This window comes from Gorilla gorilla, chromosome 14, assembly GCF_029281585.2.
Source record: "Gorilla gorilla gorilla isolate KB3781 chromosome 14, NHGRI_mGorGor1-v2.1_pri, whole genome shotgun sequence".
NCBI classification, from domain to species: Eukaryota; Metazoa; Chordata; class Mammalia; order Primates; family Hominidae; genus Gorilla; species Gorilla gorilla.
Genome location: NC_073238.2, coordinates 66,682,515 through 66,709,947, shown reverse-complemented (window position 1 = coordinate 66,709,947; position 27,433 = coordinate 66,682,515). Strand labels below are relative to the sequence as shown.

Here is a 27,433-nt window from a genome sequence, read left to right as displayed (position 1 = left end):
ACCCCTGTTGCCCACCGGAAAGCAAAGGGAGGGGAACAAGCCAGACCGGAAACGGAGGAGAGCGCGGGGGATGTGTTTGGCATGGGGACGCACTGTTACAGTTGCGCTCCTGGTTGGCTTTGTGTCTCCGCGGTGTTCGTAGAGTCTCGGTGTTTCTACCTCTTAGCACCCTTTCCTGCCACCCTTTGTCCTGTGGAAGCCCGGAGACATCAGCGGCTGCAATTTTGCTACTCGCTGCTCGGCATGGAACGGTCAGGTACCGCAGTTCAGCGCTGTTGGCCCCGCAGGTCCTCGGGCATCCCCCTGCCCCGTGCTGTACATTCAGTTATCCTCCGACTTCCCGGGGTCGAAGGTATTACCTGCTGGGTTTTAGAAGCTATTGCTTTACATCTGAGAAAAGAAAAATCCCAGAAAGATAAGATGACTTGCCCAAGGTCATAGCGTGCCTGGAAAACAGTGCTCCGATTACAAGCTGGTCGCTGTGCCTCATTCGTCTTGTCATCAACTCCTGTCAGTTTATCGAAGCTCCAAAAGCGAAGTTGTTTTAGCTTTTGCTTCCCAAGATTTATTTGATAGTCTCATTTCTGTTTCCTTCGTTTATTCTTTAGTTCATTATTGGAAAACTTTACAGCGTGCCAGTACTGGTCATAAACCCCAAGTAAGACAGTCTTGTCATCACGGAGCGTGTAGTTCCAGCAAGTAGACAATTCAAGTGCTGTGTAGTGAAGTAATTGCTGAGATAGTGTATGGAAGCACAGAGTACACCATTCATCCAACAAGTAATTGCTGGAGGAGCAAATAGGGACACCTAACCATTGCAGGGGCGACTCAGGATATCCTTTCTGGAAGAAAAGTCTGATGAAATCTGAAGGACCACTGGTTGAAATTAGCCAGGAAAGAAAAGATGTTGCAGCATACTTGGTTTTGCTGTTTATCCTCCGAGTACTTTATTGTTATGAAAGCCTAATTCCACTGTGTAACTTCCATGCATAACACTCAGAAGTACAGTGCTGAAGCAGGTTAGTAGCAGTGAAGATGGGAAGGACCAGCTGAATGGAGGAGAAAAATTGCCCAGGTAGAATTAAGGGGGATGTGACATCATGGGATAATGGTAGGGTGGTCAGAGAGAGCAAAGATTTCAACTGGCTGCGCTGGAGTTGGTATCCTTAATGTTAGCAGAAGAATGCAGATCCGGGGTTGAGAAAGATTTTTACATATGTTATTGTTTTTAGAAAACAAACAAAAAAAATCTGTTTATGTCAGGGGCATTTTAATATAGAAGTGTGAAAAATGGAAAATCAGTCTGAAAGGGGACGTCTTGAATGTCGTTTTGAAGGTGTTGCGTTTGAAGTACTGATGAGATGCTGTCAGTGGAAACAAACTCAGGTGGGAGGTTAGGTTTAGAATTTTATTATATTAGTGGTTTTTTTTTTTGTTTTTTTTTTTTTTTTTGAGACGGAGTCTCGCTCTGTCGCCCAGGCTGGAGTGCAGTGGCGCGATCTCGGCTCACTGCAAGCTTCGCCTCCCGGGTTCACGCCATTCTCCTGCCTCAGCCTCCCGCGTAGCTGGGACTACAGGCGCCCGCCACCACGCCCGGCTAATTTTTTGTATTTTTTTAGTAGAGACGGGGTTTCACTGTGTTAGCCAGGATGGTCTCGATCTCCTGACCTCGTGATCCGCCCGCCTCGGCCTCCCAAAGTGCTGGGATTACAGGCGTGAGCCACCGCGCCCGGCCTATATTAGTGTTATGGAGTTATTTATACATGGTTTTCCTATAACGTAGATTGCTTTCTGTGGTATGATAGCAGTCTTGAAAGAAAACACGGTAGTAAAGATTATATGTGAGATTCATTCCCCTGATTACCACCTTTCTGTTAAAATACCTTTAGTATTAACTATTTATTTAGAGCCGGAGTTTCGCTCTTACTGCCCAGGCTGATCTCGACTCACCGCAACCTCTGCCTCCCATGTTCAAGAGATTCTCCTGCCTCAGCCTCCCAAATAGATGGGACTATAGGCATGCACCACCACACCTGGCTAATTTTGTATTTTTAGTGGAGATGGGGTTTCTCCATGTTGGTCAGACTGGTCTCGAACTCCTGACCTCAGGTGATCTGCCCCCCTCAGCCTCCCAAAGTGCTGGGATTACAGGCGTAAGCCACTGTCCCCGGCCAACTTTATTTTTTATTATTATTATTATTATTATTATTAATTAGTTTTGAGACAGAATCTTGCTGTGTCCCAGGCTGGAGTGCAGTGGCACAATCTCGGCTCACTGCAACCTCTGTCTCCTGGGTTCAAGCGGTTCTTGTACCTCATCCTCCCGAGTACAGTAGCTATGTTACCTATGTTACGTAATCCTTACAATCTTAAAGGACAGGCACATACCACCACGCTGGGCTCATTTCATAATTTTTAGTGGAAACGGGGTTTCATTATGTTGGCCTGCCTGGTCTCCAACTCCTGACCTCAGGTGTTCCACCCGCCTCCGCCTCCCAAAGTGTTGGGATTACAGGTGTGAGCCACTGCTCCCGGCCAATATTAACTTTAAATGTAAAATAATAGATTATTTTCCTAGATTGTACCATATATTGAATATTATGAGAGTCCTTGTGTACTTAGTATGAGGATACTAGTTTGCAATTGTTTTTTCATTCTAATTTAAAAGTGCCTCTTTTGATAGCCTCTGACGTTTTCATAAGCAGATCAAATAGTTTGGTTCAGCATTTTTTGAAATTGCATTTTCTCTTTCATGCAACTATCCTTAGCCTGTGGCTACCATTATCTGGCTTTGAGAACTTGATATGGTATTAACCTAAGGTCGGATACAGCTCTTGAGCTCACCTGCATCAGAAGCACCTGCGTCGTATTTAAAATGCAGATCCCTGAACCCCATTTCAAGCTTACAAACTAAGAATCTCAGCAATCTGTGTTTTAAGTCGGCTGCCTATGTGATTTGTATAACCTCTAGAGATTCGTAACCACTAACTTAACGTCTGTGGGCAGCAGTTTGTTCTGTAAAACGAGAATAATAAAATCTGTGCTTTAAGATTGTAAGGATTAAATAACATAGGTAACATAGCTACTGTAATGTGGTCCCCTGACCAGCAGCATTAGCAACACCTGGGAGTTTGTTAGAAATGGAAATTCTCAAGTGTCTCCTGGAAAAAGCTACTGAATCAGAGTAGTTTGGTGGGACCAAAGAATCTGTATTTTAGCAACAGCATAGATAATTTCTATGGGCCAGGCACAGTGGCCCAGGCCTGTAATCCCAGCACTTAGGGAGGCCTAGGTGGGCGGTGGGAGTTCTAGGTGGGCAGATTCCAGGAGTTTCTGGGTGACGTGGGGAAACCTGTGTCTACAGAAAATTAGTCCCAACTACTCAGGAGGCTGAGGTGGGAGGATCGCCAGAGCCCGGGGAGGTTGAGGCTGCAGTGAGCCAAGATCACGCCACTGCACTCCAGCCTGTGTGACAGAGTGAGACCCTGTCTCAAAAAAAAAAAATAATTTCTATGCATATTAAAGTTTGAGAAGCAGTGCTGTAGCACATCAGCTTCATAAAAGTAGGGACTATGAAATTCTTATTTACTAATATATTGTCAGTACCTAGTATAGTGCCCAGCACAGAGTAGATATTCACTATATTTAATGAATGATTTTTTAAATATACCCTCTTACTGAAACCAACACATTCAGAGTTTTTAAAGTTCTTCAGTAATCAAATACCAAAAGAGATTTTTAACCCTACAGAATAAAATTGGGTATTTGGGTTACTTAGAATTAGGACATCTTTTGCATGAGTCTAATATAGATGCAATCATTTGTGGTGTTCTCTTTCATAAATGTATCTAATGAAGAAAGCAAAAATGACATTTCTAGCCATTGATTATTCTCTTTTCTGTTCCATTTTAGCTTAGCTTACAAGTGGTTATGGGTTAAGTGTAAGTGGCATGTAGCTTGATGAAAATGATGATCAGGTTAACACCCACTCAGTTTTTGAAAGTAATCTTTTTGATTGATAGAAATTTATTTTCATATTTAATTATAACTTTTTTTTTTAATTGAGACGAATTTTGCACTGTCGCCTGGGCTGGAGTGCAATGGTGTGATCTAGGCTTACTGCAACCTCCGCCTTCCGGGTTCAAGCGATTCTCCTGCCTGAGCCTCCCAAGTAGCTGGGAATTACAGGTGCGTGCCACCACGCTCGGCTCAGTTTTTGTATTTTGAATAGAGACGGGGTTTCACTACGTTGGCCAGGCTGGTCTCAAACTCCTGACCTCGTGATCCACTCGCCTCAGCCTCCCAGAATGTTGGGATCACAGGCGTGAGCCACCGCGCCCGGCCTAATTATAACTTTTTAAAGAGGTGTTATATCATGTTAAGATCAAGGACTTGCAGTCAGTCAGATCTGGATTTGAGAATAATAAATTGTCATTTATTAACCATGTCAGAGTTTTTCTACCAAACTCTGGGGTAAATGGTGGGAAGGAACAGATTTGGGAGCACCAGCACCCCCAGGCCTCCCCTGGCCACCCCAAGGAGCAGGTGATCAATATCTCAGCATACCTCTACTTATTTGTGGCACTCCAGTGTGTCTTAGGCCTTAGTGAGCTGTGAGGTGCATGACCTTAGGTAAGTTACTTCTCTGATTTTCAGTTTCCTTATCTGCAAAATGGAGACCTTAGGGAGTTAATGTGGGTATGAGAAATGTACATAAAACATATTGCACAAGGTGAGGCATGTAGTGTATGCTAATAAATGGTAAGTTGCTGCTGCTATGGTTGTTAACAATAATTATAAAAAGCAAATGGAAAAGGCTTGAATTGAAAAAAATTTAGACACATAGTTTTTTTCCTTATTAGCCTGCACTGTATTTTTCATTTTTTTAAATGCATCTTTCCAGGACAAAAAATAATATCCAAAGATATTTTGGCGCTAATGGCGCTATCTGTAGCAAGAAAGTTGAGCAGTGTGAACTGTTGAGACTTCCAAGAAGACTTCAGAGAACCAAGACAGTGTAAAGGAAAACAGGAAAAAAGACTTGTTAGACATTATTAAGGGCACGAAAGTTGAATTGAGCACAGTAAATGTACAAACAACAAAGCCACCCAACAGAAGTTCACTTAAAAGCTACAACTGGCGGGCCTCAAAGAGCTACAGAGCATGCTCCAAAGGAGGTAAATTTAATTGTAATTTGAATGTTGTTTGAAACTAATTTTTTTTGTATTGTTTTGTTTTTGTTTTTTGAGACAGAGTCTCGCTTTGTCACCCAAGCTGGAGTGCAGTGGCACCGTCTCGGCTCACTGCAAGCTCCGCCTCCCGGGTTCACGCCATTCTCCTGCCCCAGCCTCCTGAGTAGCTGGGACCACAGACGCATGCTGCCACGCCAGGCTAATTTTTTGTATTTTTAGTAGAGACGGGGTTTCACCATGTTAACCAGGATGGTCTCGATCTCTTGAACTTGTGATCCACCTGCTTTGGCCTCCCAAAGTGCTGGGATTACAGGCGTGAGGCACCATGTCCGGCTGTTTGAAACTAATTTTTGAAACTCCAGTAAGCTTTTTCTTTTGGCAAAAATATTTTTAATACAAGTATTTGGGAGATGTTGAATTAATGAAGAATAAATATCAGCTTGTAAACACAGGGACTCTAATAATTACTTGAGAAATGCTGTTATTGTATTATATTTAAATAACAAGAGGATATCTGCACACAATCCAGTGAAAGGAAAAGAGATCTCATTGAGAATTCCATACTCTTACATATTTATCGGTGTTATTAACTGCCACTTAACTGCCTCTTTAAGCTGTTAATTAACAATATCATTTACATCTTGATTTGAAGGTAGCTTCATGTCTGTAAAGGACTCGCTTATTTGAAATTTTCCATTTTAAAGATTTTTTTTCTGGAATAAAGTTTTAGCATGTTGATTACAACTGCTCTATATAATTTCCTTTGACCAATAACTATCCATGCTTTCAGCTTTCTTGGCTTCCTCAGAGCATTATAATTACTTGTGCTTGTCAAAAGGGTATTATATTTAATTCTAAGTGCAATCAGTGATATCTTGGCATTGTGTTGTAGGTTAAATGGCAGTATTTTTTTTTTTTAGTGATACATAATGATGTATTTCAGTGATGTCATTAATTGAAGTAGTAAGGTGTGTGGCTTAGGATACCCATCACTGACTTCCCTTATCAGAACAAACAGATAATATAGGCTTCTGTTTCCCAGAATGGTTTAACATTTTAATGGAACTTCTTGGTTTCTACGTGGTATCAAAAATACCTCTGGAAAGTATAATTGGGTGCAGAGTAAGCTAATTCAGACAATCGGTACCCATAATAGGTACTTCCTCCTCCTCCTTTAGAAAGAAAACAGTTATATAAGTATATGGAAGTAAATAACACACACAAACATATATGAATACTTATCAAGAATGGCATTTTTAAGGCTACCAGACCTGTTTATGACCCCTCATGCCCTTTATTATAATTTAATTAACTATTACAGAAATGGTAAAGTGAGTTGAATGCTTTGGAAAGAGTCAGTAAAGGTCACGTAAACAATTTCTTTCCAATTAGGCATGAGTGAGACAAATATACATACGCAGGAGCATCATACCCTTAGATTGCTTTGTAAGCTGTCTCACATTCTTGCCCCACTTTTCCACTTAAACCAAAATTGAAAATATTGCAGGATGGGTGCGATGTATATACAATATATGCCTTAGAACCTTTTATCAGTGGTCCTGTGTTTAAAAAAGAGGCTTTGGTCCTACATCAAAAGACTGGTGAATGAGGTGCATCTGTTTTGAGTTTTTAAAAGGTGTCTTTTAATGATTTTTGCCTCCCCTCCCCGCTTTTCAAGGACTTCCAGGATGCATGGGATTAGATGAGTCATGATCTTTGCTTCATGAGGCACTGTCATCATAACTTCATGCATAGCCTGCTTTTCTTTCTTTGTATTATATATTAAATCCCCATTGATATGGTTACCATAGTTACACTACCTCCCAAACTTAGTGGCATAAAACATTCACTCATTATGCTCACAGATTCTGTGGGTTAGCAATTTGGCTGGAACACAGTGGGGAAGGCCAGTCTGTGCTCTCTGATGTCTGGGGCCTCAGTTAGAAGACCTAGAAATCTGAGGCTGAAGTCATCTGAAGTTTGCTCACTCATAGGTCTGGCAGTTGATGCCGGCTGTCAGCTGAGACCTTAGCTGAGGGTGTTAGCAGAAACACCTACATGTGGCTTTCTTTGTGGCCTGGGCTTTCTCACCACCTGGTGGCTGGAGGATTTTGATAAATGGATAAGCCCATGTGACCCACACACTTAACCAAGACACTGTGTTTCCCATTTTCACATTCCCAATCAGTAGCCTTCTGTCCTGAGGCAATTGCTGTTTTGTTTTTTCACCTCAGATTAGTTTTGCCTGTTCTGGAACTTGATAGAAATGGAATCATACAGAATATATTCCATGTCCAGCTTCTTTCACTTGATCTAATGTCTATGAGAGTCAGTCATGTTGGCATAAGCTGAGTACTCTTCCATTGTTTGGATATCTCACAATTTGTTTTTTCTTTCTAATAATAGACCTTAGGTTGGTTCCAGTTTGGGGCTATTTTGAGTAAAGCTTCTGTGAACAGGTTAAGCTGCCTCAATTTTTATTTGCAATATGTATTGTTTTTGAAATGCAATAGCATCTAGTTGAAAATTCCACTAATTTATAATGTTTGATGCTGATCCCTCATCCCTCCATGTTAATATATTGTTCTGAGTTAACATTTCAAAGTTTATATAAAACTGATACCTAATAGTTGAGAATTCTTGCTTTTGTCAGAAATTGAATTGAATGATAACTTTTTTGAACAATAGAAAGTCTTCCCCAAAAAATCATTTTACTTTTCACTAAACTACTGGCATAATAAGCAGTCTCTCTTTTTTCTTTCTCATTTGGTTTTCATTTTCTTTTTCAGAAATGAGCCCCTGAGTCCTGAGTTGGTGGCAGCTGCATCTGCTGCTCTGTTTTGACAAGCAAACAAGCCAAAACTGCTCAGGCAGCTCCGTAGCATGAGGAAGAGTCAGGGGCACAGAGAGATGGAGAGAGACCTAATTAGGTAAGTGAATCAAACCATTAGGTTAGTAATGTTTATATCTCAAAATAGGCCATTTTCATGTGGCTAGTAAGTAATACACATAATACAGACCACATAAGTAGAATTTACATACAGAATATAACGTATAAGTGGAATTTTAGCAATTCAAGTTTTTAAAAAACATATGTCTTAAGTAAGATACAGTTTTAAGAGACCAATTGAATAGTTACTTTCCTTTTAGGAAGTTACAGTTTCTTGTCCATGAAACAAGAAATGATAAATTCAGTAATGTTATTAAATATAACAGAATAAGATAGCTTTTCTGAGAAAAGTAATTTTTTTTTCAGTTAAATAGCTTGCTGGTTTTATGCACAGTATAGCAATCTTCAGGTCTGTTTCCTTCTCTTTTTCCTCTTATTCTTATGTTTAAGCTGACATCTTTCCACTTACTCTCTTCATCTCTCATTATTTTATGCTACGTTAGACTCCTTGCTGCCTACATTGTAGTAAGTGGTAACACTGCTTCATTTTGGAGAGTGATCTAAATCTGTTGTTCCCAGTGAGCGTGTGTACCAGATGTATTTCAGGAAGTTGAAAGAAATGGTCATGTGTGATGGCTCATGCCCATAATCCCAGCACAGTGAGGCTGAGGTGAGAGGATCATTTGAGGCCAGGAATTTGAGACTAGTCTGGGCAGCAAAACAAGACCCCATCTTTACAAACCATAAAAAAATTAGCTGGGCATGGTGGCATGTGCCAGTAGTTCTAGCTACTTTGGGGGCTGAGGCGGGAGGATGGCTTAAGTCCAGAGTTTGAGGCGGCATTGAGTTATGATGGCACCACTGCACTCCAGCCTGAGCGACAGAGACCCTATCTCTGAAAGAAATTGTATTTTTAAAAAAAGAAAAAGATAAGGCTGGGCGCAGTGGCTCACGCTTGTAATCCCAGCACTTTGGGAGGCCAAGGCGGGTGGATCACGAGGTCAGGAGATTGAGACCATCCTAACACGGTGAAACCCCTTCTCTACTAAAAATACAAAAAAATTAGACGGGCGTGGTGGCAGGCGCCTGTAGTCTCAGCTACTCGGGAGGCTGAGGCAGGAGAATGGCATGAACCCGGGAGGCGGAGCTTGCAGTGAGCTGAGAAGATTGTGCCCCTGCACTCCAGCCTGGGCGACAGAGCGAGACTCCACCTCAAAAAAAAAAAAAAAAAAAAAAAAGGAAAACATAGATATCTGGACTATCAGTTCAGTGACTCATTTTGTTTGTGTTTGAACAAATACAAGGCAATAAATAAATATGTCTACCTCTTGGTTTTAATTTAGTTATTGAATGTAGGTGATAGGTATACAGATACTGATTGTACTTTCATTTTTTTGGAATAATTTTTCTTTTTTTGAGACGGAGTCTCGCTCTGTTGCCCAGGCTGGGGTGCAGTGTCATGAACTCGGCTCACTGCAAGCTCCACCTCCTGGGTTCACGCCATTCTCCTGCCTCAGCCTCCCCAGTAGCTGGGACTACAGACACCCGCCACCACACCTGGCTAATTTTTTTGTATTTTTAGTAGGGACGGGGTTTCACTGTGTTAGCCAGGATGGTCTCGATCTCCTGACCTTGCAATCCACCTGTCTCGGCCTCCAAAAGTGCTGGGATTACAGGCGTGAGCCATCACGCCCAGCCCTTTTCGAAATAATTTTTCATGTGACACTTTTATGTTTGAAATGAAGATGTCTGAAGAACATCTTTAAAAGATGGGTAAGACTCTGTCTCAAAAAGAAAAAAAGATGGAAGTAAACATAAATCGTAATGTTCTGTGTTTTGTGAATGTTAGTAGATTACTTTTTTAAACATAACTTTGTATGCTGTATAATTAGTGCATAGCAATGAAATAAGAATTAAATGATGTCACTCTCCTGTTTAAGAAAGTTTATTACTGTTCTGTAGCTAAGGTTTCTTTTTTTTTTTTTTTTTTTTGAGACAACGTTTCGCTCTTGTTGCCCAGGCTGGAGTGCAGTGGTGCGATGTTGGCTCACCGCAACTTCCACCTCCTGTGTTCAAGCAATTCTCTGGCCTCAGCCTCTCAAGTAGCTGGGATTACAGGTGCCTGCCATGATGCCTGGCTAATTTTGTACTTTTAGTAGAGACGGGATTTCTCCATGTTGGCCAGGCTGGTCTCGAACTCCCGACCTCAGGTGATCCGCCCGCCTTGGCCTCCCAAAGTGCTGGGATTACAGGCGTGAGCCACTGTGCCCGGCTGTAGCTAAGATTTCTAATGCACTTGACCTTTTTATTATTTCAGTTTCAGTAACAAAATATGAGATATGAAAATTGCCAAATGTGCTACAGCTAGAGTTAATATAAGACCAGAGCATCAGATTCAGTTTGACAAAGGCTATGACAATTATCCTGGCTAGGAGAAGACCGCTGATCTTAGAAACAGATATCAGGCTTTGTAGTCTGCTGGGTTTTGTTTGTGTAGTTTGGTTTTACCTTGACTGTAGATTTACCTTATTGCATGTGTGTATTATTGCTGTTGGATATGTGAGCATTATGAATGCATTTACATCTGTGTTCTTACTCTCTGTATACCACTTCCTAGAGAGGGAACCATGTGCTGGATTTAGCCAGTCCTGCATTTTTCTATACCTTAAATCAAAATAGGCCATGCTTCACATCTACCCACGATGAATAGGGGTACTTTGATTAAGAATAAATAGAGCTGACTGAATTCTGAACAAGTGAGTATTTTGTGAGAATCATTATTTTTCATTTTAAATATAAATGTCGGCCGGGTGCGGTGGCTCATGCCTGTTTCCCAGCACTTTGGGAGGCCGAGGTGGGCAGATCACTAGGTCAGGAGATTGAGACCATACTGGCTAACATGGTGAATCCCTGTCTGTACTAAAAATACAAAAAAAAATTAGCCGGGTGTGGTGGCGGGTGCCTGTAGTCCCAGATACTAGGGAGGCTGAGGCAGAAGAATGGCATGAACCCATGAGGTGGAGGTTGCAGTGAGCCGAGATTGCGCCATTGCACTCCAGCCTGGGTGACAGAGTGAGACTCTGTCTCCAAATAATAATAATAATAATAATAATAATAATAAATAAATAAATATAAATGCCTAATACTGTGTATTCATTTACCCTTTATATCTCTATACATGCTTATCTTTTGTTATACGTTAGAGAAATGACCCACCATCAACAAAAAGAAAGAAAGGCGTAGGCCGGGCACGTTGGCTCACACCCGTAATCCCAGCAATTTGGAGGGCCGAGGCAGGCGGATCACGAGGTCAGGAGTTTGAGACCAGCCTGGCTAACATGGTGAAACCTCATCTCTACTAAAAATATAAAAATTAGCTGGACGTGGTGGCGGGTGCCTGCAATCCCAGCTACTCAGGAGGCTGAGTCAGGAGAATTGCTTGAATCCAGGAGGCGGAGGTTGCAGTGAGCCAAGATCGTGCCATTGCACCCTATACCTTAAAATGATAGATTATGTGTGGCCATTTGAAGTTCTTAAAGATGCTGAGCCATGTCTTACATAGTTATTTTAGAATCTAAAGTTGTTCTGTATTTGCATAAAGTTTCTATTATTTCTCTCCTTTAAATCCTGAAAGTGGTAGTTGGGAAGGAGGAGCCAGATATTTGGCATGGCCGGACAAAAATTAACTTGTCTTTTTTTTTTTTTTTTTTTTTTTTGACACGGAGTCTCACTCTGTCGCCCAGGCTGGACTGCAGTGGTGCCATCTCAGCTCACTGCAACCTCTCCTCCTGGGTTCTAGTGATTCCCCTGACGGCCTCCCCAGTAGCTGGGATTACAGGGGCACATCACTACACCCAGCTTATTTTTGTATTTTTAGTAGAGACAGGGTTTCACCATGTTGGCCGGGCTGGTAACTCCTGACCTCAAGTGATCCACCCACCTCGGCCTCCCAAAGTGTTTGGATTACAGGCGTGAGCCACCGCACCCGGCCTAACCTGTCTTTATAGCAGGATATGCTCACAATTGGAGTGTTTTCAATAGATTGTGTATTCCGTGGATTTGTTTTTTTGTTGTTGTTTGTTTGTTTGTTTTTGAGATGGAGTCTCGCTCTGTCACCCAGGCTGGAGTGCAGTGGCGGGATCTCGGCTCTCTGCAAGCTCCACCTCCTGGGTTCACACCATTCTCCTGCCTCAGCCTCCTGAGTAGCTGGGACTACAGGTGCCCGCCACCACGCCCAGCTAATTTTTTGTATTTTTAGTAGAGATGAGGTTTCACTGTGTTAGCCAGGATGGTCTCTATCTCCTGACCTCGTGATCCACCTGCCTCAGCCTCCCAAAGTGCTGGGATTACAGGCGTGAGCCACCACACCTGGCCTCCGTGGATTTGTTTTAAGTAAAATCAGGCACTTGAGTTAACTCTTTCTGGGTGTTAAATTACTGATTTATACAGGAAAGTTGGAAAAGGTGGTTAGCAGTTAACACACGAAGTTCAAGAATTTATGGTGACTTTGGAATATTATTTGAATTACTAATTTAAAGTGATTTCTGATCTGTTACATATTATTGAATAAAGTAGAAAGTGTTCTTGGAGTTTTACTTAAGAATATTTAACTGAGTCAGTTAATACTGGAGAAAATTTAACTGAATCATTCAGCTTGCATATAATACTGTGCAGCTACATTGGGATGGCATATTTGATTTTTAATATTAGATTTGATATTTAATATTTTAAAAATTAGGTGGCAGAGGAGAAGTTAACAAGTAGGAAAGGGGTTCCTGTGTCTTCAGTGTGTTAAAAAGCCAGCTAAAGGGGAGTAAGGGGAAGCAATGGTGAGATGCCAAGTTGTTCACCCTGCTATGACTTGGGCAGGGTCTAGGGTATCAACCCCAGACAACCCAGGCCTGGATTGATTGCTTCTGTTGGAAATTGACAGTTCACACTGGCCTTTCTCAGAATGTTGGCACTGCCACTGACTAATTCTGTGACCGGGGCACCTTTTATAGCCTTCATCAGCCTGTTTCCCCAGCTATAAAATGCTGAAAGTGAAACCTAGCTTAAATGGCTTTCTTGAGGAATAGAAAAGAAACCACGTATAAACTATCTGGTACATAGTAGGTGCTCAGCAAATGTCCATTCCCTTTCTCTGTTGTACATTCCTCTTTCGAAGTTCAGTGCTTTACCAAGGCATTTCCTCTCTGCCGTGACTTGTTTTAATCCACCATCCTGTTCACCGGACGTTCGGTTGAGGGAGAAGAATGCAAGGCACTGAGGAAAATTCTGGAGCATAAAAACCTTTGTTTACAAATAACTTAGGAATCTGCTAGAGGAAAACTTGTATGACTTGAGATCACATTATTTAACGTTCATATGGTATTTGCATTTTTTCCAGTTCTATTTAGTAGAGAAAAGTAACTTAGTCCATAAAAAAGAATTTGAAATTATTTTTAAAATTAACCCTCCAGTTTATAAACTGGATTTTAATCTGCCAGTAAGTTTATTCAAGTAAATATGTAAATTGATGCGCAAAGCAGTTGATTATCAAGTTTGCAAGAAAATGTTACTTATTAACTCTGATATTAATTTCAATAGTTAATTAAAAATCGTCATGTAAAGAAAGTTATTTTACAGAATGCTTTATGAAAGGGAATGTTGTGATTTACCTATGCAATCTTTTGTAATTATAATTTGTAATTAAACATTGCAGTGTTTTCTGCCCTTAAAAACAAATGTTGACTTTAACAGCTTCTTTTTAGCATAGTTTTATAGTTTTTCACAACATAGAGTTTTTAAAACTTAATGTAAAAGGGAACAAATAAAAATTATGGCAAATTGAGCTAATCTTTTCAATTAGATATTTTGGAAATTAAGTTGCTGTAACTGATTTGTTGCATTATGAAGCAAAACTTGAAGTGCACATTTCTGTTTTTAGTCTATCAGTCCTAAAAATGTGGCAATTTAGGTAAGATGTTTGATGTGTGTCAGTGGAATTATTTTGAATTTTTACATAGAATATTTCACTTAAATTTTTTTCTCATAATTTTTGTTGACAGTTTAAAATCTATTCATTAAAATGTTCTTTTTTTTTTTTTGTCTTAGGAAAAACATATTCAAGGGGAAGAGATGTAATAGTTTTGACGTGACGACAGTTACTAAAGAAGCACCTGAACAGGTTTGTTAAGAATAACTTTCTCAGGTGGAGAAATATTCCATCTTTTCAAGATGTCCTGAAGGTTTTGATGGTGTAATAGTCGGATATTTTAATATTCCCTCCTGTCATTGGCCTGGATCCGAATGATGAATGTGGCGGTTGTTAGAAAGAAAACTCGGGACTATAACGTCCCCCCAAATTGGGAAGGCATCAAGAGACCAAAGAATAATTTGGGCAAGTCCAGCTTGATGAATAGATGAGTTTACTAGAACTTACCTACTGGACATTTCTGGGCAGCTGTAGAGTCACCCTGCCTCTTATCTCTAAGCTGCTTTTAAGCTTATATTCTGGCTGTTTGCCTACTGTGTGTGCACGATGAGACTGTTTTCCTTGATATGTTTTGAGGTATGCCCTAGGATGTTTGGGTTCTCAGGGACACCTGCTCCTCAGCTAGGCACTGTGGCCTTGGCTCCCTGCCCAGCCTTCAGGGTTCAAGCAACACACATATACAGTAACCTGGTGGGGGACATACCACACTACAGTTGTTGAGATTGCTAGTTGTGGTTTGGTTTCCCTCTTGAAATGTTGCATTCTGTGAGGTAATGGGAGGTGAGTACTACCGATTACATGAATCCAGAGGTCCAGATTAGCCCCTAATTTGGGTTAGAACATTATTAATCACCTACCATTTGCAGTGTATCTCTATGCTATTACATAAAGACATACTGGTTCCTGTCCCTAGGCAGCTTGCTATCTAGAAGAGGAGATAGCATTTATAAAATAACTTACTGAAGTGATTTAGTGATTGTTCAGGAGATGGGAAGAACATTCAAGGAATATATTTAAGAGACTTGTGTTTTTTTCTTAACACATGGTTGGTCTTTGTTCTCTATTCTTCCCCTTTTCTTTGGGTAAGAAATTTACCATTTAAGTCTAAAGGAGAAATTAGTGTCCTCTTGCTTGGCATTAAATTTGGTTTACTAGTAAAATAAATGAAGAAACTCAATACAGATGGTCTCCAGAGTGTAAGTGATGAGCATTTCTAATGAATAGAAGTTAGTTTTTTGGACTTTGATAGAAATAATGTTGTATATGCACTTAGGAGGCTGAGATGACAGGATGGCTTGGGATTAGGAGTTCAAGACCAGCCTGGGCAACATAGTGAGATCCTTTCTGTAAAAAAATGGAAAAAAATTATCTGGGTATGGTGGTGCATGCCTATAGTCCTAGCAACCTGGGAGGTTGAGGTGGGAGGATCACTGGAGCCCAGAATTTGATGCTGCAATGAGTTACAATTGTGCCATAACACTCCAGCCTAAGTGACAGAGTGAGACCCCCCTCAAAGGGGGAAAAAAAAATGTTGTACGTGATAGATAAGTTCCTAGGCCAGCCTCCAATGGCTCATTTAATCTTTCTACCAGTTACTTATATGAACTTCTGATTTTCCCTCTATTTAATAAACTATATTAGAGGCTAGATCTCATTCATGTCTATATACCCTATAGCATCTACTCATGTGGCTTACAGATCATAGGAACTAGTTATCTTAAATCTTAAATTCTTTTTGAAGAAACTGTAGTATAAAATATACATCTATAAAGGAAAGTAGTGAATTCAATTAATGTTTGTTCGTTAGAACTGAAGGTGAAGCTAAAAGAACAACCCCCTGTATTACAAAAACCGCATTCTGTTGTGTATGATAAAAAGGAAACGCAAAATGCATAGGGACAGTGAATCACCTCTCCCCTGCTCAAATGGTATCCGTTAAGTGTGCATCAGAAAGGAATTTTTTGTCAGGGCAACTGCTGTTGTCCAGCCAAAAGAGACACTTGGATTCTGGAAGGAGCCCGCTTGCTTTTTAAAATAAAATAATCTTATTTCTAAAACTGAAATTAGTTGGCAAGAAGGCATTTAAATTTTATGTATTTTATAAAACAGTATCAAATGATTATATTCTAGTGAGGAAAGTAGCACACAAATTTATGTAATAATTTAATGAAGTTACTATTTGAATATGCTGTACTTGCATGAGTCTAAAGAATGTTTTTTGTTTCCATTTAAGTACAAGAATAACAAAATGTGGAAACTTAAATTTAGCAGTTGTTCATTGTTGTTATCTTACATCCCAAGCAATGCTGGAAATATAGTTGGCATTCAGTAATTTTTTTATTGACCGATTGAGTTATTCTGTTCCATGATTCCCACGTCTTGTTCCCCACTAAATTCTTACCACTGCTACAAAGGATATTGTCATAGGCCCTACTGGTTATCCTAGAGTCGACAGGTAGTATAGCTCAACAGAAAGAGTGTTGGTGTTGTGTAGAACTGGATTCAAATTCTGATTCTGCTGCACTAACCTTTCCCCACCTATAAAATGGGGGTTAGTACATACATCTCCAGGATTAAATGAGGTCATCTGAGAAAAGTGTGAGGCACAGTGCCTGGAACGTAGTACACATTTAATAAATGTTTGCAACTATTAGCAAGTGCAAATGATGATCCTAATGATGATGGAAAAGACATAGGTCGGTCAGTGTCCACCAAATAAAAGATAACTGAGATAGTTATTTTATTGGTGTGATTGCTCTGTAAATGTGGCTAGTTAAGCCTAACAACTGTGATAGTTACCCAGTATCAGATGATCTAGGTGAAAATACTTAATTTCTGCCAGTCAGTGTGTGATTAGACACATTTCTGCACATAAAGGCTCACAGAAACCCATTCAGAAAAAGCAAATAGATAAAATAAGGCTTACCCAGGTAGAAGAGTAAATGAGCTATTTGTTGACATGCTTTAGGGGGCTTGACAAAAGTGTGTAAACAGGTAGAGTGGAGGATAAATCATATGCAATCTATGCCTCTAGCCCAGAAAGGTCAAAAATGTTTGAAAAAATAATTCAGGACCAAAAATACAGGGAAAAAAAGTAGCCAAGGGATAGATATTGATATTCATTTGCCTTTGACAACTTTATTAAGGTGTAATTTGTGTGCAACAAACTGCACACATTTGAAGTATATAACTCGACTAGTTTTGACAAATAGATACACCCACGAAACTCCCACTTATAAATCTGAACATTTTCATGACCCTTAAAAGTTTCCTTATGTCCTTTTGCCACACACACACACACACACACACACACAATGCAGGCAACCTTTGATCTGCTTTCTGTTAAAATAGATTAGGTTGCATCTCTTAGAATTGTACATAAATGAAATCACACAGTACGTACTCTTTTGCATCTGGCTTCTTTCACTCAGCTAATGATTTGAGATTCATCCATGCTGTAACATGTACTAGTAATGCATTTTTATTACTGGATAGTATACAGTTGTATGGCTGTATTACTTTTTTTTTTTTTTTTTTTTTTGAGATGGAGTCTCGCTCTGTAGCTCAGGCTGGAGTGCAGTGGCGTGATCTCGGCTCACTGCAACCTCCACCTCCTGGTTCCTGGTTGAAGCATCTCTCCTGCCTCAGCCTCCCAAATAGCTGGGCTTACAGGCACACACCACCATGCCCATCTAATTTTTGTATTTCTAGTAGAGATGGGGTTTCACCATGTTGGCCAGGCTGTTCTTGAACTCCTGACCTCATGATCCGCCTGCCTTGGCCTCCCAAAGTGCTGGGATTACAGCTGCAAGCCACCGCGCCTGGCCGACGTATTACATTTTTGTACCTATTCACCTGTTAGTGGACATTTGGATCGTTTCCCAAATTACAACCCACATTTGGCTATTACAAAGAAAGCTGCCATGAACTTTCGTGTACAAGTCTTTGTGTGGACATGTATTATCTCTTGGGTAAATATCCAGGAATGAAATAGCTATGATGAATAATAGATGTATTTTTAACTTTTTAAGAAGCCATCAAGCTGCTTTCCAAGATGTTTGTACCATTTTATGTTCCCAGCAGCAGTAACTGGTGGGAATAAGGCTCATTCTCTCAAAAGATGATCTGAAATTTCAAAAGTAAAAAAGTTATTGAAACTTGTAATATGATGGTGGTAATTAGCCAACTCATAGGGTTGGTTGTGAGGATTAAATGTACTAATGCATAAAAAAATTTAAGCACAGAGGAAGTACTCAGTGTTCATTAGCAGTTTTATTGTTATTCTGTTGATCTAACTTCTTTGGTTGTTAACAGTAGTACATTAGTGACTAATTTTGATAGAGTAAAAATAAGCCTATATTTTAAAAATCAAAGTCACATATTGTATAAAAAAATTTGTATTCATAAAAATACCTTTAAACAAAATAAAAATTTAATTTTTTTTTCCAGTAGAAGGGGCAGTGATTACCTGGCATTGTTGTAAAAGCAAAGTTAAGCTTGCCATTATTGTAGTTATAGTCTTTATTTATTTATTTTTATTTATTTTTTTTTTGAGATGGAGTCTTGCTCTTTCACCCAGGCCGGAGTGCAGTGGCCTAATCTTGGCTCACTGCAACCTCCATCTCCGGGGTTCAAGCAGTTCTCCTGCCTCAGCCTCCCAAGTAGCTATGATTATAGGCATGCACCACCGTACCCAGCTAATTTTTTGTATTTTTAGTAGAGATGGGGTTTCACCATGTTGGTCAGGCTGGTATTGAACTCCTGACCTTAGGTGATCTCCCCTCCTTGGCCTCCCAAAGTGCTGGGATTACAGGCGTGAGCCTAGTTATAGTCTTTAACATAATTTTTGTTGCAGTTAAATCTCAGTGATACAACTTTCTATTATATACTGTAATTATAAGTGTCAAGGTATGAAAAATACACAATTCAGAATTGGTTATAACATTTTTTAAAAAGATGTTTACACTGACTTGTTCTTGTTTAAAATGCCTTATACAGACACATCACCTTCACTTTGGGATGTGGAATTTGCTAAGTAAGCCACAGAAAATGAACATCCCTTCAGAATGGGTTTGAAGAGCTGATCCAGTGGATTAAAGAGGGGAAACTGGGAGTTCCCAATTAACAATGAAGCAGGTAAATGTTAATTTCAGGGGTTTATAAAATTCATTGACTGAGATTATTTCTGCCAGATATTCACTTTTAGAGTGTAGATACTTAGATGAATTTCAAAACACTGTGTAGATATCTTCACGGTGTCCTAAAGACAGTAAGTTGCAGCAGAATGCATGCAATATAAGAGAATTTTATAAAATTCTAAAACCAAATTTTGAATATACTTTCTTAGCTCTAAAGGTGATAAAACTGTAAAGAAAATGATCAACATTTCAGGAAGACAGGGTAATTGAGTAGGGACACCCGGGGGCTTCGACAATACTATCATTCTGTTCCTCAAGTTGGACGGCAGGTTCACAGGTGGTCATTTCATCATGCTTTTATGTTATTATATGTTGTATATATTATGCTATATGTTAGCTATATTATAATTATACATTATATTTTGTTTGTAACAGTGTTTCATAATATTTTAAGGAATGAATGGAAATGGGCACATAACAAAGATATGCAGTACCTAGCCATCAGTAGAGTCCCAGCATTATCAGATTCCGAGATAATTCCTATACAAAAACAGCAGACAAAGGGCCTGTTATCTAGAATGCAAAGCCCATCCATATTATAATAAACTGAGACAATCAAATAGGGAATCCTTCTTTTAAGGATGGCATTTTTTATATGCTTGGAAGTGTTTTGAAGCAGAAATTGGTTTTGAATAAATCTACTGCTCCTTATTAATAGGAACGTATAAGCTTGCTTTTAATGTCACTATTATCCCTGCCAAGAAATTAAAAATCCTGGAGGTAGTATTGCTTATGAACTCACTTACTTATTAATGACAGGTGCATTTACCCTCTTAAGGGATGACCATGGGTATTTTAAAAGATAAGAAATTTGCTGAGAATTCCTTAAATTTTTCTAGTTTTCACTAGCCAGTGAAGACATTGTCCCTTTTTTGCAGGTAGCTTTGAAAGATGATGATACCTCCACAGTTGAGACCATGTTGTTAAAACATCCTTCATTTAACCATTTACACATTTGGTTCTAAAGTTCTTGGTTCTACAGAATGTGTTATCTTAAGATTCTTGTCTTATTACTATTCTTAAAATTGCTCTAAAACTTGCTGAGGTAATCAGCTTTAAATTCTGTAAATACAGGTAACAAAACCCTCTTAATCCTAAAGGTGCTTTTAAAGTTCATGTATTTATACATGTATGCAAGTTGCCTGTTAAACTGGGAAGATTTTATTCTAAGTAACCAAATCTTAAGGAGCTAAAGCAAACCTGTTTTATAAAATATATTAATTCCAGGACTAAGCAATTTATGAAAACAGACTGATTTACTGTGCTGCTTAATATTTCCTCAAACTAGAATACAAGCGACGGTGGCAGAGGGAGGAAGTAACTCATACTAGGAGGAACAAACAGCTGCTGGAATATGCTTGTGGTTTAGAGCTTCTTTTAAAAATCCTGTCAGCGGCCGGGCGCGGTGGCTCACGCCTGTAATCCCAGCACTTTGGGAGGCCGAGGCGGGCGGATCACGAGGTCAGGAGATCGAGACCATCCTGGCTAACACCGTGAAACTCCATCTCTACTAAAAAATACAAAAAATTAGCCGGGCGTGGTGGCGGGCGCCTGTAGTCCCAGCTACGCGGGAGGCAGAGGCAGGAGAATGGCGTGAACCCGGGAGGCGGAGCTTGCAGTGAGCCGAGATCGCGCCACTGCACTCCAGCCTGGGCGACAGAGCGAGACTCCGTCTCAAAAAAAAAAAAAAAAAAAAAAAAAATCCTGTCAGCTGCAAAAGAAAGGAAAGACTAATATTTTCCACGATGTCAGTAACATCTTTATGAAGATGCTCCTTTTGAATGTGGTACAGAAAGTTTGAAAACACTTAGGCATGGTATCTGGCATAGTGCCCCTTAGGGAGCACTTCACATACAGACGGTCTGGGGCTTAGGAAGGTTTGACTCAGAATTTTTTTACTTTATGATGGTTCCATAGGCGACGCACATTCAGTAGAAAGCGAACTTTGAGTCCCCATACACCTATCCTGTTTTTCACGTTCAGGACATTGTTCCCATAAATTACATGAGCTATTCAATGCTTTATAATAAAACAGGATTTGTGTTAGATGATTTTGCCCAAATGTAAGTTAATGTAAGTGTTCTGAGTACGTTTCTAAGCTCTGATGCTCAGTAGGTTAGGTGTATTAAAGACATTTTGACTTACAATATTTTCCCCTCCCAATAAACCCATTGTAAGTCAAGAAGCACCTGTAGAGGTCTGCCTTTACCAATTTCAGCTGTGACAAATTTAATGTTCCTGTATTGCTTTTAAATTGGAGAGCAGCAGCAGGTCTGAAACAAATACTGCAGTTAGCTTTGTGTTTTTCAGTATTTATTGAACAGTTCAGAGGGCAAGGAAGCAAAGAGAAGCGCTCTGAGTGTGTCTTTGCTTGCCAGCTCCTGAATTGTTAACAGTTCTATACTGGCCTTCCTGTATTTTTCTCTCGTTTTTTCTGTTCTCTTCTCTTTTTGACTCTGTCTCAAAAAAATCAAGTAAAAATATCCCTTGGGAATACATAATGTTCATATATGGAAACCCTCAATGCCTTTCTTGCTACCTGTAGGGTAAACTCCAAAATCCTTAGCTTAGCATTCAGATTCCTCCATCAAACTGGGTTCCTAGGCCAACTATTTCAGAGTTAATGTTACTCTTTTTTTGGGGGATAGTGTCTTGCTCTGTCACCCAGTCTGGAGTGCAGTGGCACAATCATGGCTCACTGCAACTACCACCTCCCAGGGTCCAAGCAGTCCTCTCACCTCACCCTCCCGAGTTGCTGGGACCACAGGTCTGCTCCATGCCTGGCTAATTGGTTTTTGTATTTTTTGTAGGTTTTCCCCATGTTGCCCAGTCTGGTCTCCAACTCCTGGGCTCAAGGGATCCACCCCTTCTTGGCCTCCCAAAGTGCTGGGATTACAGGCATGAGCCATTGCACCCAGCTGATGTAAATTCTTTGGTTCCACCCCACCACCATGTCTGATTAATTTTTGTATTTTTAGTAGAGACATAGAGTTTCACCATGTTGGCCAGGCTAGTCTCAAACTCCTGACCTCAGGTGTTCCACCTGCCTCGGCCTCCCAAAATGCTGGGATTATAGGCGTGAGCCACTGCCCCCAGCCCAGAAAACATTAGTTTTTAAGAGGCAACAGAATGGTAAGCTGAAAATCCTGGTTATTATTGTCAGGGGCCACAGAGAGATCAAGTCAGATAGGAATCAGTTGGATTTGATAAGGGGTTACTAGTGGCTTTGAGAAGATTAAGACTAGAGAGGCAAATATTTTTACATTTTGTGGCAAAGGAGATGCAGTCAAAGTAGAGATTGGGGAAAAGGTTGAAAAAAGTCTGCAAGGAGAAAAATCATCCATTGACTGCTTACTGCATGCCAGGTAGAGATCTAAATAAGCCCCAAACCATGGAGTGATCTTCAGTTTCTCTTATCCCACATGTTCACCCATTAGCAAGTCTTGCTGGTTCTAATATATTCCAGCTCACTGTATTTCTCTTCATCACCTCTGTGGCTAACAGCCTTTTCTAGCCTAGATTTAATGTAGTAGTTTCCTAAGAAGTCTCTGTTTCCAGTGCTGATTTGTTATAATGTATTCACCATACAGCAACCAGAATGACATTTTTAAAAAGTAAATTGGACCATGTCTCTCTCCTACTAACAATGAACTTTCCATGGGTTTCCGTCACACCTAAGGTCCAAACTCCTTGTAACAGCCTGCAAGGTACAAAGTGAGGCCCTTGAAGTAGCATCTTACAGCTTCTTTGCTCTCTTAGTTTGAGCCACACTTTCTGTTGATTGACTGTAACCCCATGTGAGTTGAGGGGCATCTGTATTCATTGCTTTGTGAGAATTAAACTAGGTTAAAGCTAAGTCAGTGACACATGCGGCTATTGAAATAATTTTACCATTTAAGAAAACTACCAAATCCCCAGAGTTTGTAGGCAGTTGGCAGAAAATAAAAGTGTTCCTGTACTTGCCCTTGATCTCCCTAATTGTGTAATCTCTTACATCATTATTTTTCCAGCTACCACACCTATATGTTGTGACTGCACAGGGTAAAAAGTCTTAATCTCTCTAATGTTAACTCTTGATCAGTTGCTATAGCCATCTATGAGATTGTATCTGGGCTTTGAACAGAATGTTTAATTGCATTTTATTAGAGTTGTGTGCTATTGATAGAGGATAAGAGAGGGCCAGGTAAGCTTGATGGTGTATGTATTGATTGTCTTAACCTCCCTGAGCTCTAGATTTAACTTTTAGTCTTTTTTTTTTGGACAGCTTCACATTTTCTAGAAATCTCAAATTCTATATGGAGTTTGAATCTTCTCCAAATTAGAAGGAGAAAATCTGTAATGGTCAGTGTATATCAGTTAAACTCTTCAGAATATGTGAGATGATAATTATGGCCATTTATAGAGTTCTATAGGCCAGGAACTAAATGCTTTACAGTACAGAGATACTATGTTAGATTGTCTACTTTTGGGAGGAGGGGCAGGAGAAGGGGAGATTTTCTTATGAGGAAAAACTCCAAGATTACATCCCTGTTATCTTTCCTCCAAATAGTTTCTGATAATAAGTTATTTGATTAAAAATTGTTTTAATTAGAATTTCATGGCTTTTTACAAACTGTTACTGACACTCCACATGTTTGTTTTTGTAGGAGCTGACTAAGGCTTTGGAACAGAAACCAGATGATGCACAATATTATTGTCAAAGAGCTTATTGTCACATTCTTCTTGGGAGTTACTGTGGTAATTTTTCTTCCAAAGTATATTGTCCCTTTTTAATAAGTTACTTATACATTTTACCCATGACAAATTAGTCAAATGAAATAAAGGTTGTCTTTGAGGATTTTTAAATTGGTCTTTCATACAAGGTACAGTATCTCAAGTGTGACAGACATGTTGAGCAACACCTATTTAAATTTTATGGATGTCTCATTTTCCTTCAGTGGGTGGAGAATGTATATAGATTTCATTCATAGTTATTGGGTATGCTGATAAAAAATAGTATCATATTTACTATTTGACAGAGTATTAAAATGAAATGCTCTTCTTTGTATTTTTTATAAAAATGAATGTGGCCAGGCATGGTGGCTCATGCCTGTAATCCCAGCACTTTGGGAGACCAAAGCTGGAGGATCACATGAGCCCAAGAGTTCGAGTCCAGCCTGAACAACATAGCAAGACCCTATCTATATTAAAAAGTAATGTATTTCTGTATTGTGTAACTTTAAAAAGTTATTCTGATGAAGAATCTGGATAGGGAAAAACTGAATATCTTTTTTTTTTTAGACGGAGTTTCGCTCTTGTTGCCTAGGCTGGAGTGCAGTGGCTTGATCTCAGCTCACTGCAGCCTTCGCCTCCCAGGTTCAAGGGATTCTCCTGCCTCAGCCTCCCAGGTAGCTGGGACCACAGGCACGTGCCACCATGCCTGGCTAATTTTGTATTTTTAGCAGAGACGGGGTTTCACCATGTTGGCCAGGCTGGTCTCAAACTCCTGACCACAGGTGATCCACCCTCCTCGGCCTCCCAAAATGCTGGGATTACAGGTGTGAGCCACTGCACCCAGCCAAATTATATAGATTATGCTAATGAGAAAAGGAGATGAATTTTGTGACACAGCTTTATTCATTGACTGAAGAGCTTTAAGAATGAAGCTAAATGTTAAGCCAAAAGGAAGGTACAAGAGTATTATTTATTTGAATTCTGTCTTGGATTAGCTTTTCCTAATTTAAAACCATTTGGTGTTTCTATCAACTCGAAAACTTAGAAATCTAAAACTGATTCATACTTTGTGTATTTGCTAGGATCTGTAAATAACTGACGAAAAACCCATCTGTTTCTACGTAGTTGCTGTTGCCGACACAAAGAAGTCTTGTGAACTCAATCCAAATAATTCCACTGCTATGTTGAGAAAAGGGTATTCAATAGCTACTCTTTTTGTTGAGCTTGGACTGTAAATAGTAGATGTTTAATTTGTTGAATGAGTTCATTGTAAGCTTTATAAGTAGTAAAATTCTATATTTATACATTTTATAGCAGAGATATGATTCAATTTTAAATACAAAGTTATAGTTCTATTATTTTGTTAGCCATAGTATGTGATAGGAGATCTATACTTAACATATTTTAAAATAGTGATGATTGAAATAACTGCAAGGTATAGATGAAACTGAAGGATTTCACATTCCTTTTTTATCATTTGGAATTTACTGTATTTAACTGACTAGAGAACATCCTATCCTTCAACCAAGCTGAATAGGCCGCATTTAATGCTATGAAAGCTCTATATCTGTGTGCTTTATATCCCATCTTGCTTCTAAGTGTAACTTTAAGTAAGAAACTTCTTTAATTCCTTTGTATAATTATATTTTGGAATAAGCAAGTATGTACAATTAAAGTGAAATTCCTTCTGAAGCAAGTTCTAAAATTGAATTTTACTGGAAATTGTACTAGATGTTAACAGTATTTTAGAAAGTCTCTTGGCTTACTAACATATACTTAAAATAAATTTTTTCTTTCAACAATAGAAAATACTAAGATGTTTTTATTTAGAACTGCCTAAATGCCTTTCTTTTTTTTCTTTTTTTAGGGGCTGGCGGCATGGAGTCTTGCTCTGTCACCCATCCTTGAGTGCAATGGCACCATCTTAGTTCACTGGAGCCTTGAATTCCAGGGCTCGAGCCATCCTTCTGCCTCTGCTTCCTGAGTAGGTGGGACTACAGGCATGTGCCACCATACTGAGCTAATTTGTTAAACATTTTTTTTTGTAGAGACGAGGTCTTGCTACGTTTCCCAGACTGGTCTCTGAACTCCCGGCCTCAAGTGATCCTACTGCCTTGGACTCCCAAAGTACTGGCATAATAGACATGAGCCACTGCACCTGGCTCCTAAGTTCTTTTCTTGAATAATATCTTTCTTTTCTTTTTTTTTATTTTTTGAGGTGGAGTCTCACCCTGTTGCCCAGGCTGGAGTGCAATAGCGTGATCTCGGCTTACTGCAACTTCTACCTCCCGGGTTCAAGTGATTCTCCTGCCTCAGCCTCCTGAATAGCTAGGATTACAGGTGTGCGCTACCACGCCTGGCTAATTTTTTGTATCTTTAGTAGAGATGGGGTTTCACCATGTTGGCCAGGCTTGTCTCAAACTCTTGACCTCGTGATCCACCTGCCTTGGCCTCCCAAAGTGTTGGGATTACAGGCGTGAGCCACCACGCCTGGCCAAGTAATATCTTAGTATCATGCCATTGACATTTATCCTCTAATTATTTCAGAGGTGGCCTTCAGAAGGAGGCCTCTTTGGTAAAATTGCTATTGAGGATATTTCACTGAAAAATTTATCTTTAAATTTAAATCCAGGAAAAATTTAAACTTTTAGGCTTCTATTTTTATCAGACAGGGTAAAAAATTTATGACTCAGAATATTACCTTTTCCCCTCTGTGTGTGATGGATTGCTTGATTTTAGTTACTGATTATTTAAAATAATAAGTTATTCAAATCTAGGATTTTGATACAATAGTTCTTCTCTAGAATATAGTGTGTGTGTGAGAGTATATTTAAAATTTTTATTAAGGCCCATGGGGCAGCCTTTGAGGAAACCAGACCTTGGGGATCGCCAGGCAGGATTAGTGGCAGGAATTGAGAGAACAGAGCCCCGCAGAGCTCGTCGGGGACCGTCCCCCAGTCACAAGAGTATCTCAAGGAAGTAGTCTTCTCCCACATTCCCCAAAGATAGCTACCAGAGGGTCAGTCCTCTGAACCCTTCTCAGTGTAGAAAAGACAAGTGTCAAAGCTTCCCCACTCATCCTAAGTTTGCCTTCTATGACAATATGTCACTTGGCCTCACTGAGGCTGAGCAGAGGATGCTGGACCTCCCAGGATATTTTGGGTCAAATGAAGAGGATGAAACCACAAGTACACTTAGCGTGGAGAAGCTGGTGATCTAGCCTGAGAATCAGCCTGAGCTTTACACAGCTAGGGTCTGCTACTCGCGTTTTGTAGACTTTTGTGTAACTATTTGTACCGTAGGACAGAATGTGAGGAGGAAGTAACACACAGAGGAGGATGTGTGTGTATGCATGTGTTTGAATTCACAAGGAAGAAATTATTTATCTTGAGCTTTTTCCTTTGTTATTCAGTTTTTATTGGTTTATTACTAATAATGATAATAAAATGTAAACAAGAGCAAA

The 27,433-nt window shown here is 39.7% G+C and overlaps 1 long non-coding RNA gene across 8 annotated transcripts; it reads left to right on the top strand.

Annotated features, from left to right (window-relative positions):
• On the top strand, positions 1-27,433 carry LOC109024800 (uncharacterized). 8 transcript variants are annotated; one of them, XR_010130655.1, is made up of 7 exons: positions 1-256; positions 4,904-5,177; positions 7,982-8,122; positions 14,179-14,251; positions 19,058-19,195; positions 23,904-23,994; positions 25,053-27,433. It is a non-coding gene; the product is annotated as an uncharacterized lncRNA (long non-coding RNA). The 8 variants fall into 8 exon arrangements; XR_010130653.1 differs by lacking the exon at positions 4,904-5,177 and having other exon boundaries at positions 9-256; positions 25,053-25,165; positions 25,838-27,433; XR_010130650.1 differs by lacking the exon at positions 4,904-5,177 and having other exon boundaries at positions 14-256; positions 25,096-25,165; positions 25,838-27,433.